This window comes from Pogona vitticeps, chromosome 1 (genome assembly GCF_051106095.1).
Source record: "Pogona vitticeps strain Pit_001003342236 chromosome 1, PviZW2.1, whole genome shotgun sequence".
Lineage (NCBI taxonomy): Eukaryota > Metazoa > Chordata > Lepidosauria > Squamata > Agamidae > Pogona > Pogona vitticeps.
In genome coordinates, this window is record NC_135783.1 from 66,229,310 (window position 1) to 66,246,135 (window position 16,826).

Sequence of the window (16,826 nt, forward strand, 5' to 3'; positions counted from 1 at the left end):
GGCCTCTGTCTATTTTCTGACTAAATGTAAAAATTAAGATCGTTGCAGTGCACAGTAGAGATGATTGAATCTTCCAGTTTCATTTTTGTCAACCAAATTTGGTTTTATTTTAAATTTAAATTTATTTCCATCTCATTTATTGAAAAAATTATACGTTTGGTAAATTCTTCCAAAACTGAACAGAAACAAAAGGCTCCTGCAAGTGCAGTGGTGAAATTCAACAGGCACAGCTATTTCCAGTATGAAGAGCATCATGTTGTACCTGCCTGTAATATGGCTGTTAAAGGTGAGTCATCAGCAGCTGGATAGTTCACTGATTTGGCTGCAGAGCAAGAGGTTTGGAGTTCGATTCCGCATTGTGTCTCCTTAGAGGGGCTGGACTCAATGATCCATAGGGTCCCTTCCAGCTCTGTAGTTCTAAGATGATGATGGTGATCTATGACAAAAAGAGGTCACCAGAATGTAGCACCACACAAACAGATGAATACACAGTGATTTATATCCAGACTTTTAAGAACGAAACACTTGGTTTCACCTCCCTAGATTGGCAAATTTGTAAATTTACCCCATCATTAACTTGCATATTTAAAATAGTAAGTTCTTGCCATCCCAAATATGAAATATTAAAATGCTTGTAAATTCTTCTAATTCATTCCTAGTGCAAAGAAGCTGAGGACAGAGATAGAGGAAAACTGAAGTGGGCATCTTCCTCCTAACCTTGTTTAAAACATCTGGAACTGCACCTGAGAAGGTTCTTGGGCTTTAGATGTGGTCCATCAGTCTTCTAATGATAGATGGAAGTGTACAATTATCTTTGGCTGTTCTGGAAAAGAGTGGGTAAATTAAAATGCAGCACCGTTATCCAGAATATTCACAGCCACCACTGAACTGCAAGACTGAGTATCTCTTCATTCAGAGGCATGCCCATCATGTCACAGTGAGGCACATGACAGGCAGGAGGTGGGGAAGGGTTGAATTTTGTCCCACCTATAAGTCTGCCCATCTCTCTCATCACCACTTCACCACCCCAGCAACTGCTAATGCTAAACTGTCTACACATCATAGAGTGCCACTGGACTGCTGTGAAAATATGCACTTTAGTGTTGTTGTTGTTGTTGTTGTTGTTGTTGTTGTTGTTGTTGTTGTTGTTGTTGTTGTTGTTAAAGCACTTGTTACAGAAATGAAGTATGCTTCTCAACCTTACCATGCCTATTACTCTTGGGATGTCATATTTCACCAGGATGAGGCACTGTGTTGGTGCATTACCCCCGGAAGGCACTGAACACCACTATTATTTCCCCACAAAAGTAAGAGGTTTAACACTTGGGTATGAATGAACTATAAATAGTATGTGCCCTTGCAGTGTCAAAGCTACAACTGTATAAGTGTGTTTGGTCCAAGGATAGCTAGTTCTTCTTTTATTTTGCCCTTTCTTTAAATTCAATGGGGGGAAAGTCATTTTTCCCAGATCCAGAGCTCATGTAAAGTTATTACCAAAGGTACATTAACATGGTCAGGGGAAAAGGAGAAGGTAACATAAAAGTATGCTTCTCACTCGTGTCACACCCATTTCATCCCTGAACTGTGAGTGGTATATCTTACTTGGTGGAACATGTAAAACAGCGAAGTGTTCCTATGAAGTTGTACCAATGTGTCTGAGATTGTTGATATGGAAGACAGTAGAACAACCTCCACCAAATCCTATCACTCCCCAGCCATCAGCAAAGCAGTTTATAGTTCTGTCCATAGAAACTAATGCTATATATATGTGCTTTCCAGAAGAAAGCTAGGTTGTATTATTCCCAAGTAACAAGGCATAAGACTGCATTCCTGGAAAGCGTTTAGAAACATCCAAGACAAAATGATGGATTATTTCAGAATCCATGGCTGTAGTTTGAAATACTTCAAAAGTACAGAAAAAGTACTTTTCATTTTAATTTAACATGCTCCTTCTCCTCTTTTGCGCATACATGCAGTTTGAACATTCAATTAGAACACACACAAATTAAAAACAACCATTTGTACAGCACATAGTTGTTCAGAAAAGACTTGCAATGATGTTACATCCACCCTTGCAACTGCCCTGGAAGCATGTTGTAATTATTCCCATTAGGCAGATGAAAAATGCTAGTAGTAGGGGAAACTCTGTCAAGACAAAAATTAACTCAAGAGATAGGGGAGGGGAGGACTCTGACAGAGAGTGCATTCACAAAATAACATGGTTTCATTTTAGACCAATTAATCTGGAAAAATTAGCATTCCTAGTACTCACCTCTCCTTGTTCTAAGATTAAAATCATTGATTTGCTGGTATGAGTGAAGAGGATGTACGAAATTAGTCTTGAGAATTAACTCTCCGGAGGTGTGAGATAACCATGCAGGCACAAATTCTTAACATTATGGATTGGAACCAGTCTTTGACATTGTGAGGAGTATCTTGTTGATGGAAGAAGAGGAATACAACCTTGAATGCTTCTCCTTTTAACACTTGGTAACATTTGGAAGCATGCTCGGACCCTATTACTAGCTTAAGAGGAGTTTCTTCCATAGCTGCAAAGTCCTTGAGATGACTGTTTGCTAACTGCCTTTCTTCTTTCCTCCGCTTTTCTGCCCTCCAAAGAAGACAGATGTGTGGAGATTATACGTTTGGAGAGATTTGCCTAGTCTTGGTAAAGGAAAAATGGTCTGTCTGAATGTTTCTCAATTAAAGGAAGCAAAAAAACCAATTTTCTTACAGTTCATGGCTTTTACTCTTTTACACACTCATGCATGCATGCGCACACATGTTTACCCATTTTGTAACACTTTAATACATTCTACATGGGGCTCCACTTGAAAAGTGTTCAGAAACTTCAGATGGTCGAGAGAAATGGCAGAAATATTGATGAGGGCTACTACCATCCACCCTGTTCTGAAATCCTTTTTACCCATTCCCTGCATGTCAGCTCCAAATTCAAATCCACATTTATTTATTTAATCCATAACCTTCCTTTCATCCCAAAACTGAGCCTCAAGGAAGCTAATATTAAAATGAATGTCAAGTGCTATTAAGAACATAAATAGATTAACTGAAAACATTAAAATTTACTTTTAAAATCAATTGAAAACAAACCAACAAGGGGATAGGTGGGGCTCGTCAGCCTTGGAAGGCACCCCATCTAGGAGAAGGCAAACTCCAATTTCAAACCTCCACTGCCTTGTAGCTATATCCACTGATGGAAAAGCCTTCAGGAGTTAACCTTGAGGCAAAATCCGGAGCCGGAGTCCCGGAGGCAGTTCGTGTCATTCTGGCAACTCCTGCGACGTCACTGGAACCAGTTGTACTGGCCCTTGCCTTTCCAATGGACTATTTCAATCACATGGAGGGGGGATTTGCTGCTTGGGTAACAGCCTATCTTCCATATTATTTTACCCAGGCTTTGTGCTCTGGAGAGGACACTCCAGCCAACACGGGAAGTAGCAATTACCAGTTATAAGTCTGCTTGATTGGTGTAGAGCATGACGCCAGGGGCAATTTCCAATGGTGGGAGAGGTAACTGCGTTTCACAAGGTAGTTACCACCCACCTTAAGCTGGGCAGTCCCCAGCCAGTAAGGTGCTACCTCGCCATGGTCTGTTAACCTCACAGGGTGTGTGGGGTTTAGGGTGAAAGCCGACAAGCAGATCAATAACCCTGCACCATGCAACAATCATGAGAAAACTTCTGCCCTAAAGTTGGGCATCTGGAATGTACGGACAATGACCCCTGGCTTTTCTGACTACCTTCAGGAAAAATACAACGTGCACAAGACAGCTGTCATCAACATGGAACTGAGTAGATTGCAGATGGACATTGTTGCCCTGCAAGAGACGAGATTGCCAAAGAAAAAAACTTCTCATTCTTCTGGCAGGGAAAAATATTAAATGAGACCAGGGAACATGGTGTTGGCTTTGCGGTCAGAAATATTCTGCTGAGATCCATTGTTCTACCTACAGTGGGGAGTGAAAGAATCCTGTCTCTGCAGCTCCACTCATCAGCGGGACCAACACTGTCATCCACAACAGAAGTCAAAGACAAATTCTACGACGAACTGGCAGCTACTATCAAAAAAATCCTGAGAGAGAGCCACTGTTCATTCTTGGAGAATTTAACGCAAGAGTTGGTGCTGATCACAATTCTTGGCCCATTTGTCTCGGCTGGTTTGGCATTGGGAAAAGGAACAAAAATGGCCAACGCTTGTTGGAGTTTTGCTGTTATTATGGTCTCTGTGTCAGCAACACATTCTTTAATATGAAGCTTCAATACAGAGTCTCCTGGAGACATCCAAGATCGCAGCACTGGCATCAGATCGATTTGATCCTCACTAGATGCTCGAGCCTTCCTAGTATTATGATCATGTGCAGTTACCAGAGTGCTGATTGTGATACAGATCACTCCCTGGTGTGTAGTAGAGTAAAACTGTGAACAAAGAGATTGTATCACACAAAAAAGGAAGGAAGACCACATATTGACATCAGCAAGACTCGCAATCAAAGAATTTGTCCAAGGGCTTGAGGAAAACCTTCCAGGCCTGGCTGATGCAAATGCACCTGAATGATGGGAACATTTCAAGAACGCTGTTTATAACACCACCCTGTCCACATTTGGCTAGAAGACCAAAAAGACGGCAGACTGGTTTGAAGGCCATTCAGAGGAGCTGATACCAGCCATCAAGGAAAACAGGAGAGCTATAGCAGCATACAAAGCCTGTCCTAGTGAGTACAACTTGCAGGCTCTTCGAGTTGCTCATAGCAAAGTCCAACAGGCTGCCAGGAGATGTTTGAACAATGATTGGCTTCAGCTCTGTTCTCAGATACAGATAGCAGTGGACACAGGTAACATCAAGGGAATGTATGATGATATCAAGCAGGCTTTAGGTCCCGTACAGAAGAAATCTGCTCCTTTGAAGTCTGCTACAGGCGTGATCATCCAGGTCCGAGCACAGCAGATGGGATGCTGGGTGCAGCACTACTCTGAGCTATATTCCTGAGAGAATGTAGTAACTGAAGAGGCACTAAATAATATCGAGTGCTTGCCTGTCTTGGAAGAGTTGAACAGCAAACCAATTTTAGCAGAAATAAAAGTGGCCTTGGATTCCCTCACCTCTGGCAAGGCACCTGGAAAGGACAACATCCCAGCTGAAATACTGAAGTGCTGTAAAGAGATCATCACCACTAAGCTGTATGAAATCTTTTGTCTTTGCTGGAGGGAAGGTGGAGTACCACAGGACATGAAGGAGGCAAACATTGTCACATTGTATAAGAACAAAGGAGAGAGGGGTGACTGAAATAACTACCATGGCATCTCTCTTGTGTTGTGCTGAAGAGACTCCAGGTGCTTGCAGACAGAGTCTATCCAGAATCATAGTGTGGATTTCGAGCTAATAGATCCACCACTGACATGGTATTCTCCCTCTGACAGTTGCAGGAGAAATGTAGGGAACGACGACAGCCACTCTTTGTGGCCTCTATAGATCTCACAAAGGCCTTTGATTTGGTTAGCAAGGATGGCCTTTTTAAAATACTTCCCAAGATTGGATGTCCACCTCAACTCCTTAACATCATCAGGTCCTTTCATGAGGAAATGAAGGGTACTGTAGTATTTGGTGACCCAACATCAGATCCCTTTGACATCCAAAGTGGAGTAAAACAGGGCTGTGTCCTTGCACTGACACTGTTTGGGATCTTTTTTGCTGTCATGCTGAAGCACGCCTTTGGAACTACAACAGAAGGTGTCTATCTCCAGACTAGATCAGATGGAATGCTCTTCAATCTCTCTAGATTGAGAGTGAAGACCGAAGTCCAGTTGAAATGCATACAGGACTTCCTCTTCACTGATGATGCAGCCGTTGTTGTCCACTTTGCTGAAGAACTCCAAGAACTCATGAATCGTTTTAGCAAGGCCTGCCAAAACTTTGGATTTACAATCAGCCTGAAGAAAACACAAGTAATTGGCCAGGGTGTGGACTCTCCTCCCTCTATTTCCATCTCCACACAAGAATTGGAGGTTGTTCATGAATTTGTGTACCTTGGCTCAACAATCTCTGACACCCTCTCTCTAGATGTCAAGCTGTGGAAAATTATGGCATTCCTTAGATACTGTAATAGATATTTTTCTGAGGCTTGGTTAAAGAAATGAAATGCAAGCAAAATGCTTTGGTGGACATGGCCCATAACCTTTCTATTTTTCTTCCTCAGTGTCAATGGAGAAATAGGTCGAGAACAAGGATTGTTTTTTTCCTCCTTTCAACTGAACTCTTGAAATAAAGGTCTGGTAATTTCATAATCCTATACCTGCCACAATTTACATATTTTGTATATGTATTATCAGTACTGTGCATTATATTACACTATTCATGGCACTGATCTGTTCCATTTCAATTTGGTAGATTTTGTGTATGTTTTTGTAGAAGAAATGAGCTGTAAATATATTGCTTTTTTGTATCTTTCTGAGAAATGTTTAATAGCTGGTGTAACACTCCCACACCGGGAGACATGGAACTTTCCAATAATTTTTACATTAGGTCACACAATATTCAAGTTTTTGAATGCACCATTCAGGTATCTTTTTTTTACACACTTTAATGCCTGAAAACCTAGTGGCAAAGTGTTAGTCTACATGACTTTGCTCTTTTTTTTGTTCATTAGTAGTCTGGGTTCCTTATTCTCAGTTCCACATAAAATAATGAGGAGAGTTTGGTTCAAACAATCAAATAGGATTTTTATTTAAGGACCAATAATAGTAGGTATGAAGAGGAAAGATAGCTTCTTGGATACAAATGATAAGGAATAAACCAACAGTAAGTTCTAAGTATATTTATTCAGAATTTAAGTTTCAAAATAGTTAGATTACAGATCCTCAGTCTGGCTTTACATGCATATGCTAACTACTATAGCCAGACTTCTGATCATATACTCTACCAAAGACTATTTTCAGAAAGTCTTCTAACTCCCCTCAGTTCTCTCTTCTAACTTTCTGATACCTCCCTCTAGACCAGTGATTTCCAACCTTGGGTGACCCAGGTGTACTTAGACTGCAATATCCAGAAGCCTTCACTACTACCTGTGCTCGCCAAGGTTTCTGGGAGGTGCAGTCTGAGAACACTTGGGTTACCCAAGTTTGGAAACCACTGCTCTAGACAGTTATATCTGTACTTTTCCTTCGTGCTCTCTCTCCCTATGTAGCAAAATTTCAACTCTTCTTTTCTGCTCTCTCTCTCTCTCTCTCTCTCTCTCTCTCTCTCTCTAGAACAGTGGTCCCCAACCTTGGGCCTCCAGATGTTCTTAAACTACAACTCTCAGAAGTCTTCACCACCACCTCTGCTAGCCAGGATTTCTGGGACCTGAAGTCCAATAACATCTGGAGGCCCAAGGTTGGGGATCACTGCTCTAGACTATCAAATCTCAACTCTATTCTCACCAGACCCACATTTCCACAACATAGTAATCATGCTAACCAATCATCATTCGGTTACCCAACCGCCAATCAATATGGGCCAGGGTGTGGACTCATCTCCCTCTATTACCATCTCCACACAAGAATTGGAGGTTGTTCATGACTTTGTGTACCTTGGCTCAATTATCTCCGACACTCTCTCCCTAGATGTCGAGCTGGATAAACGCCTTGGCAAAGCAGCCACCATGTTCTCTAGACTCACAAAGAGAGTATCGCTTAATAAGACACTAACAGCATATACCAAGATCCAGGTCTACAGAGCCTGCGTCCTGAGTACACTCCTGTACTGCAGTGAGTCCTGGACCCTTTGTGCATGGCAGGAGAGGAAGCTGAACACCTTCTATATGCATTGCTTCCGACACAGTTTTTAAAACACCTGGCAGGACAAAGTTCCAAATAGAGTAGTTGTAGAATGACTTGGAATTTTTAGCATGTATACATTACTGAAACAGCGATGTCTACATTGGCTTGGGCATGTCGTGAGAATGGCTGATGGTTGGATTCCAAAAGATCTCCTGTATGAAGAATTAGTGCAGGGAAAGCACCACAGAGGGAGACCACAGCTGCGATACAAGGATATCTGTAAGCGGGATCTGAAGGCCTTAGGAATGGACCTCAACAGATGGGAAACCCTGACATCTGAGCATTCAGCCTGGAGGCAGGCAGTGCATCATGACCACTCCCATTTTGAAGAGACACTTGTCCAGCAGGCTGAGGCAAAGAGGCAGTCCTGAAACCTGCAAAATCAGGGATCTGGACACTGGACAGATGGTATTTAACTTCTGTGTGGAAGGGATTGTCACTCTCGAATTGGCCTTCTCAGCCACACTAGACACTGGTCCAAGTCCTCCATACAGAGCACGTTACCATAGTCTCTCCCGGTTGAAGCATGCCTAATCTTTAAAAAGCTGATTGGAAGCAAAAGTAGGAAAACTCACCACAAATAAATTGTGAAGCTGAAACATCCGACTTGCTTCATTTTTTTCTACTTCCATTTGGCCCAAAATTGGCAGCACTGAAGTTGGATATTAATTGTTTCTTAATAAGATACAATCATAAAACATGCAATTTAGTGCTTCGTTTCTTCCAATTTCCATACAGGAATCAAACTGTGCTAAACTAAAAGGTTTAATCCGCTTGGTTCTGCCTGTAGTAACAAGCACTATAGTCTGTGAAGGGTTACCGACCCATAACAAATAAATTAATAAGCTTCAGCAATTATATCTGGGTCATTTTGTTTTAAACCGTGAAATCAAAAGCTCTCTTCCTATTAGTGCATTAGTGCAGGAATTGCTGTAACCGGCCATTGGTGCTCCCTTGATACACCATCTGTGAACATTACATACTGGTGCATATTGGCAAGAAAAATCTATGCATACATTTAATGTGTGTATAAATGTGTTACACTGCACAGAGTGGGTGTAGACAGTGAGTTTTTTCTCTGTTTCCCTCATGCCTTTTTTATTAGGTAGTTCTTCATGAACTCATGGTGTTGTTTAGTGAGGACTCACTGCTCTATCATTCATAAAGATTTGCCATTAGTCTCTCCTGCTTTTAATAGTCAAAAAGAAAATATAGAGGGCAAAATATTTCAATGAATAGGATCGGGAAGATGATAAAACCCTGCTATGAGTCAAATAAGATGATATACTGAACAGATTTTTAGAAGAGGCTCTCCTTTATCATAGAACCATGTTTTTCCTCACCTAGGTATCTTGCATTTGGTGTTTTATTTTTATATTGGTCATTGGAAAGTAAGCATAGGTTTAATGTATAACTCTGACTGCAGAAGCATGTATCTCTACGGAAATCAAAGGAGACAAAAGACATTAATAGGTCAAAATATGCATTCCTCTTATTGTCTAGTTTGGCCCTGAGACAAATCAGAGACTATTGAGACATTAGTGGTGGGACAGAGAAGTCTGGGATGGTGTGGATAGTGGAGCTTCTGAGAGATTAGGAGCATCCTCTACTCTTAAGTAATGTGCACTGGACACTCCTATCCAAACAGCTGATGCAAATCTATATGATGTAAAGATCGCCTGGAAATTCTGTTCCATTCATAGGGCTGAAGGAGAGCAGGTGGCAACTCGTGGTTCCAACACACAGCTTGCATAGCTGGCCTCCTCCAATGTCTTTCTGTTATTACAGCTATTGTGAGCCATCTTGGGTCCCCTTTGGGGAGAAAGGCAGCAAATGAATGAATGAATGAATGAATGAATGAATGAATGAATGAATGAATGAATGAATGAATGAATGAATATTTTGCCAGCAGTTGCATTAGAAAAAAATGTTTCCATGTTAAAATATCTTGTATTTTCTATTAAAAGGCTTGTACTTTGCACATGTTGAAAACAAAAACACAATTGTTTTGTACAAAATACAAGGCTTTTGCACAAAAGCCATTTCTGTTAATTTTTCCACCAAAAAAGTCACAAAATGGAAAAAAAAATGTGCAAAGCTTGCTTAGGCTGGGACATTCTCTAGAACAATGGTTCTCAACCTTGGGTTCCCAGATGTTCTTGGGCTAAAACTCCTAAAAGCTTTCACCACTAGCTATGCTGGCCAGAATTTCTGGGAGTTATAGTCCAAGAAACTGGTCAGGTACACAAATAGATTACAAAGTTAGACGTGATGGAGTGGCAAAATTAGTGCACTGATCATTAAGCAAAAAATATAATTTGCCAGCCTCCAAAAACCCATGGGAGCATCATATAGAGAAGGTGTGAAAATGAGGAAGTCAAGATCTTGTAGGATTTCTGGATCCATACTTTTAGACACCTCAAACATAACACACCAGACATAGTAGTAACAGAATGAAGAAATGTCTGAATCATTGACATTGCAATCCCGGTGGATGCCAGAATTGAAGTGCCAGATGACTGGAGGAGGGCTAATGTTGTCCCTAGCTACAAAAAAAGGAGGGGGAAGAGGAACATGGGAACTACTAAGCAATCAGCCTGACATCAATTCCTGGGAAAAGTCTGGAACAGATTATTAAGTGGTCGCTATGCAAACACCTAGAAAACAAAGCAGTAGTAACTAGAAGCCAACACAGATTTGTCAATAACTCATTCTGCCAGACTAATCTGATCTCATTTTTTGATTGGGTAACCTCCCTGATAGATAGAAGGAATGATGTAGACATCGTATATCTTGACTTCAGCAAAGCTTTTGACAAAGTGCCCCATGATATCCTGATTAGCAATCTAACTAGGTGTGGGCTGGATAGATCAAATATCAGATAGATACACAATTAGCTAGATAATTGTACGCAGAAGGAGATGATTAATGGCTCCTTCTCCAACTAGGAGGAGGTAACAAGTGGGGTACCCCAGAGCTCAGTCCTGGGTCTGATCCTCTTCAACTTTTTAATTAATGACTTGGATGAGGGAGTGCAGGGAATGCTTGTCAAATATGTGGTTGACACAAAATTGGGTGAAATAGCTAATACTCTGGAAGACAGAAACAAAATTCAAAATGATCTTGATAGGCTGGAGCACGGGGCTGAAAACAACATAATTAAATTCAACAGGGAGAAGTGCAAAGTACTGCACCTTGTAAAAAGAAACCAAATGCACAGTTATAAGATGGGGGAATGCCTGGCTCAGCAATACTACAAGTGAGCAGGATCTTGGAATTGTCATAGATAACAAGCTGAATATGAGCCAACAGTGTGATGTGGCTACAAAAAAGGCAAATGCTATTTTAGGCATTTTAAACTTAGACAACCACCTGACATATATCCTTTGATCTGTATTCCTGCATCCAATAGGGGTTGGACTTGATGGGCTCATAAGCCCCTTCCAACATCACTATTCTATGATTCTAAGAACATCTGGGGACCCTTGACTGGGACCAATAGTCTTGAAAATACACCTGGCAAGCTCTATTATGGCTTCCACTTACCATTTTTGGGTGCTATTCACATTAGGAATATAAAGTAAAATTACAACAATGTGTAATCATCTGTCTAAATTTGCTACCCAGGACTCATACACTCACATCTTATTTTAAATTACTGAATAAATATATATATTTTTATTTTTTAAATTGTTTGGACTACATTCAAAATTAACTAATATCCTAATCCAAATAGGGGCACTGATTTCCTGCTTCAAATATATTATTGTTGATTATATTGATCCCAGTAAAGATGATGGCTGAAATCCTATACCCACAGCTGGTCTATATAATGCTGATGACATCATCAACTGCAGCAATTTTTCAAAAATAAAAATTTTCCAATTCCCACAAAGGACCTAAGGCTCAATGTATTCACGAAGGCTTTCATGGCTGGGATCTAATGGTTGTTGTGGGTTTTCTGGGCTCTTTGGCTGTGTTCTGAAGGTTGTTCTTCCTAACGTTTCGCCAGTCTCTGTGGCCGGCCACAGAACAGGGGGAGGACTCTTTAAATTCCAAAAGTCATCACCTCTGGCATGACTTTATGCCTTACATCATGTAGCTCTGTGAACAGGATTTCAGCCAGGCTAAAATCCAATAGTGAGTCACTACTAGAGTAGACCCATCCAGTGCAGTTAACTTACCCAATTCCCACAGATACAATGGGACTACTGTAGTTGCAACCTACTACTGGCTTTTAGCCACTGTTTCATTCTCATGGTTTTGATTCTGATTTGGAATTCATTTTAATTTCAGTTATTTCACAGAAACCAGAATCAAAATTGGCCATAAAATAAATCAGCCCAAACTTTTAGTTTTGTATCACAGGTTATTATCATTTTTTTTCTCTTTTTGTACTAGATACAAGTGTGGTTTTGTTTTTCAGATTTTTTGTAGGCTGCTTTGACAGTTCACTGGTGGCATTTACAGCAAGATGTACTTCTACCACTGTAGGATTTGGGTTTAACAAGCTTTTCCCCCCCCCCACAGAATTTCAAAGGCAGTATCACACAAAGTCCCTTACGAACACTACATTTTTGCTCTCAAGTATGAGATGAAGCAGAAGTTTCCTCACAACTAAAAGAAACTGAAGTCCAAATGTAAATGAAGCAGAAGTGTTCTGATTGGAAGCTTAGGTAAAGGTAAAGGTTCCCCTTGACATTTAGTTCAGTCATGTCTGACTCTAGGGTGTGGTGATCATCCCTGTTTCCAAGCCATAGAACCAGTGTTTGTCTGAAGACAGTTTCCATGGTCACGTGGCCAGCGTGACTAGACATGGAATGCCATTACTTTCCCATCAAGGTGGTACATATTTATCTACTCGCATTTTTACATGCTTTCGAACTGCTAGGTTGGCAGGAGCTGGGACAAGCAACGGGAGCTCACTCCATCGCATGGATTCGATCTTACGACTGCTGGTCTTCTGACCTTGCAGCACAGAGGCTTCTGTGGTTTAACCCGCAGCGCCACCATGTCCCATCAGAAGCTTAGTGACTGAATTAATGGCTTCTGTTTCGAAGTTAGGCACAAACACTCCTTTTATATGTTCCATGTAATCTTGAATCCACAGTTGTTCAAGGAAAATGCTTTAACAGATATAGATCCTATGTTGACATGGGTAAGCAGTTTAGACCTCTGACATTACTTCAATCAACAAAGGGAAGTCTGGGGGTATAGAGGAACATCCTGATTCTGGTATGCCTGTATTTCACTGGCATGAATCTTTCTCTTAAGCAGGAAGGGGCTAGTCAACCAATAAGCACTTCATCAATAGCTTGTCTTTTCTGTAAGACACAGGAAGATGTCAGTCTTCCATGGGACAAAGGGACATCCTGCAGAATGCAAAGGACTGACTGAAATATCATCTCATACTCTGGAACTTTTCCAGTATACCAAGCATGCAAGGTCACCTTAATCTCAAGTCCTTTTTTAGTCACGCTGCACTTTGAGAGACCTATTCTGACTTAAAGAGGATATCAGGTTCAACTAAAGTAGCCCTGACGATTGACATTTGAAAGACACCCAACCTCTAACCAAACCAGTCCTTCCTTGAAATAACAACATAATGTCACTAACAATGCACCTTCTTTCCTCATACTGCTTTCTTATTCATTATTGGAAGGGTGTCCTTTTGCATGAGAATTTAATTTGGTGTCACTGGGAGGAATATATGCTTTCATTAGGAGCTGACCCCCAAATATGTATAACATTTATATAAAGTAACTTATTTACACAGTGCTCTTGAGCACCATAGCTATCCTGAATGGCATAAAATAATATAGTGCCATGAGCTAAAAATATATCTTTGCATATGTTATGTATAGCACGGGGCTGAGAAGATCAAATATCTTTGGAAATTTGGAATTTTTCAGTTGACTTGCTAGATATTTTTGTATATGCATAAACAAAGATAGGTAGGTAGGTAGGTATACACCAAAATCCACAATAAGGTGTTGCTGTTATTCATGCACCAGTACTTACAGTACTTATGAGAACATATAATGTTCCTGGTAGCTTTTTAACAAGTTTCAGACCACTAAGGATGAGGAAAGACTCATATGCCTTCTCCCAAAACTGCTACTGTAGTTCTGTCTGCCACTAACACCTCTGTGTTGAAGCTGCTTTAAGTGGGTGAAGAGGAAATCCCTGCAGCCTAACATTCTGTCTTATGTGAGCAAAACCTCACTGTAAGCCAAATGACTGCTATTTCCTCAAATTTTTTCAAGTATTCAAATTGTGTGAAAAACCAGCTTGCACAGAGTAGAGCAAAAGCACCACCTCTCCTCTTGTTCATATTCACTGATAGGGATGGCCATGAACTTGGAAAACAGTAGTTCGTTATGATTCATGGTTTACCACTATTCACAAAACAAACCATTATTCATGAACCACAAACTTTGACAAACTTTCCAGCAAAATTTCGTGGTTTGTGTGATTCAGGAATTCTGGGAGTGGTAGAATATCCCCCACATGAATTATAGGTGTCAAGCTCACAGCAAGTCTTCAGCTGACTCTTTCCCCCATTCCCTCCAAAGATAGCAAATATTGGATTTGGGGCATCTGAGCTACAGCCCCCCCAAACCATGTCCACCCCGGAATGTGCTCTTCATGAACTTGATGCAAAGAATTTGCAAATTTTGTTTTTAAATCTTGAATGGGCATCAAAGGGCAACAGACCCATTGGTCCATAAGAGAAATAAGTCCACTCCGGCTCTGAGTGCTTAGTTGTTTGGTCCCGATGAATCCTAGTATATCTGACCAGGGTTTCTTCTTTCTCTTTCCTGTCCTGGCAGGATCTGTACCAGCTGCATGGCAAACAGATACAACGTGGTTCCATCCATGCTAAAAATATCTGCACCTATTGAATCTGGCATATGCCAAGGAATCAAGAACTGATTCAAATTTGCACATTTCTTCAGAAACCTGAAGAAAGAATATGAGTTTTTTAAATGGAATGTGGAAGAAAACCGACGCATCACCAATGTTTAAAGGGCAATTCAAAGTGCTGGCTTTAACCTATAAAGATCCTAAATGGCTTCACAAGCAGGCAAAGAGCTTTCTCTTCAGGCAGACTTTTCCATAGTATCTGCCTGTCAAGGAGAAATTTTAAAACAAGATGGTTTGCATTTTGTTGTTTCTAAATCTGTTTTAGTAATGCTTTACCTGACATTTTAAATATAATGTTATTAATTCATTTAGTATTTGAATAATTCATTCTTTTTAGTTTTAACACTGGGTTTTAATAATGTAAGCCACTTTGGGTACTTTCTTAGGAAAAAGGTAGGATAAAAATATTTTAAATTAGGTTAGGTTAGGCATCCTTCAGTCTCGAGAGACTATGGTAATGTGCTCTGTATGGAGGACTTGGAACAGCGTCTAGTGTGGCTGAGGAGGCCAATTCAAGAGTGACAATCCCTTCCACACTGAAGAAATCCAATCTGTCCCCTGGTAAATTTAAAAAAAACACATAAGGAGTTTTGCAGGGGCACCTTCTGAAAGTAAAACTCTGAGGAAAATTTAGGTGCAAGTTTGAAGTACATACTGTACTTGCATTTCAGTGGGTTCTGTGCCTCACTCATCAGATTTATATGGTGATGAAAATTATAAAAACTAGCTGTTTTACTCAAAATGCAATCTGATGCAAATTAAAAGTGAATGTGATGTGATATAGTTTTCCTATAAGGTGTTTTGTTTTGTTCATGTACAACCCAGCTAGGACAATTTTTTTTCCTGAAAGTTGAAGGCAATTGCAGGCCTTTGTGATATCTAGTTCCATGCAGATCTGACTATATGTTAATTGTAGGGGTTATTAACATGTTAACCCACCCATCTGGATTAAAAATCAACGACTTCAAATTCATATCCACCCAATACATAGAAGTAAAACATTTTGGTCTGCTTAATTATAAGTAGTCTGAGGGGGGAAAACACAATACTAAGAAAAGGAGCTAAGAGTGTAAATATGCTTCTGGCTCAAAATCTAATTTAAATACTCTCAACCATGGAGAGAATGTGAAATTAAAAAGTGCTGGCGGTAGAAAAAGGAAGCTTCCTTCTTTTATTTAATTTGAGCAATCAACAAGGATTTTAGTTGGTCTTTGTTAATAAATGTGTAAACTATTTCTCACTGTGAAGTCAGGCAAAATCTAAGAATACTATGCATGAACTACTTTGCTTTTGCCTAGAATGTCAACACTTTGTTCTTCAGAGCATGCCTAGGTATGAAAAAATAATGCACCATTTCTCAAGCATAGAATTTGTGCATCTTAGAATTAAGTACATATTTCTGATACACCAGCATAGTTCATATTTATTAATGCTCAGGTTGAACAGTATGGTACCTGAAAAGGGAGAGGGGAAAAGAAATATATTCATATGTCATACTCAAGGGGCTCATATTCAGTACCCAAGACAATTCTGAATATCCCACTTAACCAAGTTTCACAAAAATCTAATTCTTTGTGCAATGAACTATTATTGTATGTGGGTGATTTGATGGAAGGCAAGTCTCCCCTCCTAACAAATTTGTTACAAAATGGGCTTTCCTGGAGTATATATTTTCAAGAAACAACTGAAAACATGGATGTTTAGGCAGGCCTTCCCCCATTCTTCCTAACACTTTCTTTTTCTGTTATAATATATCCCGTTTCTCGCCATCTTTGGGGAAAAAAATTTTTTTTATTCTATCTTAATTTATGTAAATTATTATTTGTGATGTGGTTTGTTATATGTTTCTTTTTAAATGCATGTTGTAAGCCGCCTAGAGTGGTCACAATTGACTAGATAGGCGGGGTATAAATGAAATAAATAAATAAATAAATAAATAAATAAAAATAAATATATAGTGTGGCCCACTTCATCAGATGCAAAATGCAAGGGAGATAGGGAAAGTTACAGAAAATTGAATGCAGACTTCCAAAGAATAGCAAGGAGAGACAAGAGGGCCTTCTT

At 40.1% G+C, this 16,826-nt stretch overlaps 1 long non-coding RNA gene across 6 annotated transcripts in view; it reads right to left on the bottom strand.

The window, feature by feature from the left end:
- The window catches only part of LOC140705741 (uncharacterized), a 90,587-nt gene that overhangs the window by 31,230 nt on the left and 42,531 nt on the right, over positions 1-16,826 (bottom strand). For 2 of the 6 annotated variants that reach the window (XR_012085227.2, XR_013540519.1), the window contains exon 2: positions 267-436. This is a non-coding gene — a long non-coding RNA (uncharacterized LOC140705741). Of the gene's footprint in view, positions 1-262; positions 437-717; positions 16,332-16,826 lie in introns of those variants that run through there. The other 4 variants (XR_013540520.1, XR_013540521.1, XR_012085226.2 and 1 more) reach the window with 3 other exon arrangements.